This window comes from Piliocolobus tephrosceles, unplaced genomic scaffold (assembly GCF_002776525.5).
Source record: "Piliocolobus tephrosceles isolate RC106 unplaced genomic scaffold, ASM277652v3 unscaffolded_788, whole genome shotgun sequence".
Taxonomy (NCBI): domain Eukaryota; kingdom Metazoa; phylum Chordata; class Mammalia; order Primates; family Cercopithecidae; genus Piliocolobus; species Piliocolobus tephrosceles.
Window position 1 is genome coordinate 6,401 of NW_022335251.1, and position 1,695 is coordinate 8,095.

Genomic DNA, 1,695 nt, shown 5'->3' on the forward strand with positions numbered 1-1,695 from the left:
ATTTTCCACTCCTATGCCATTTTCCACTCCTATGCCATTTTCCACTCTTATGCCATTTTCCACTCTTATGCCATTTTCTGTATTGTCAATAACTCCCCTACACACAGAACTCTCCTTTTCCTTTTTCAAAAAATAACAAAAATAAAAATGTTTTAAAATATTAAAAAAAACGTCATATATATATATGTTTAACTTCTCAAAAGTAAAATCTAAACCTTGAATAAGTTTTAAATGGTAGTTTATTTTTTTTTATTATTATTAAAAATTATTTTACTGGTAAACCTTAAAACAATAGAATATGGCGATTCATATAGGCATTGTTTTTTTGCATTCTCTCTACAAGTTGCATCGTTATCACTGTAACTGGTACTGCTGTTGTTGGTACTGTTGTTCGTACTGTTGTTCGTACTGTTGTACGTCTTTAATTTTAGTATACATTTTTTCACTCACGACGGTATTTTCTAAAGTATAATACACGTTCAATCCATTCACAGTAGTATTGGAGAAAAATAGTGGTACAAACTTCGAATGGTAAAATAACAAAAAATTGTTTATATATAATGTATTATAAAACTTATAACATAATTTGTTACTTTGGATTTTTCTATTTTTTTTACCTCCCCCTTTTTTACGACATCCCCCGTTTTTTACTTTTTTTTATGATCGTTTTATATCTGATATTTTCATATTTTAACTTAAGGTAAAATATGTTTATAGATTTGTTTGGATCTTTTTTTTTACGAATATGGCTAGCTTCGTTAAATTTTGTTTTATATTGATTAAAATCTAAATAACATAAAGTATTCGTAATTTTTTTTTTTTTATTATTTTTTTTTTTTTTCCGCTTACATTTATTTTTGCATCTATCATTCAAACAGTTCCCACCATCAGAGTTGAAGAAAAAAAAAAAAAGGACATAAGTACAATTAAATGTAATTTCCACATCTTTTAACAAATTAAAAAAAGATTTCAAACTGAATTTTGAAGATGAACTTATATAAGATTCGTCATTATTATTTATTTCATCACTGTTGTAAAAATATATATTTAAGTATTTAAAACATTTATATAAATCCCTTTTTAAGTTGATACTATTTGCATTTTCACATATAAACTGTTTAAGCATTTTGTATGACTTGTTCATAAAAAAAAAATTATTAATAAGATCATTTTTGCACATATTGTCTTCCATCAAACCATTTTTTAATATTCGGATAAATATATTTTCCATAAGGCACAATATCTTCCAATAGTTCTCCATTCTTCACATAATTATATTCCTCTTTTATTTGTTTTATTTTACTTTTTTTATGAAAAAAAAATATATTTTTTAAAATTTTTAAAACATACATATCCAATTCTACAATTAATGAAATTACATTTAGGTTTACTTTATACGACATTGATTTTGAGAGTGTAAAAAAAAACAAAAAGGAAAAATAAGAATATGTGTTTTCTTATTACATTGGATATATGCATATATGTTTGTTACTTTGAAATAAATATTATATACAGGTTGTTTCTGATGTGTTTGTACGATATATCCTTCTTTCAATACGTTTTCTTCTCCTATTAAAAGTCGTTCCTTTTTTTTTATATCTATTTTTAACTTTTTTAAATTGGTACTATTACTATACTTTGTTCGATTGGTTTGGCCGGTTTGTTCGGTTTGTTCGGTTTGTTCGGTTTGTTCGG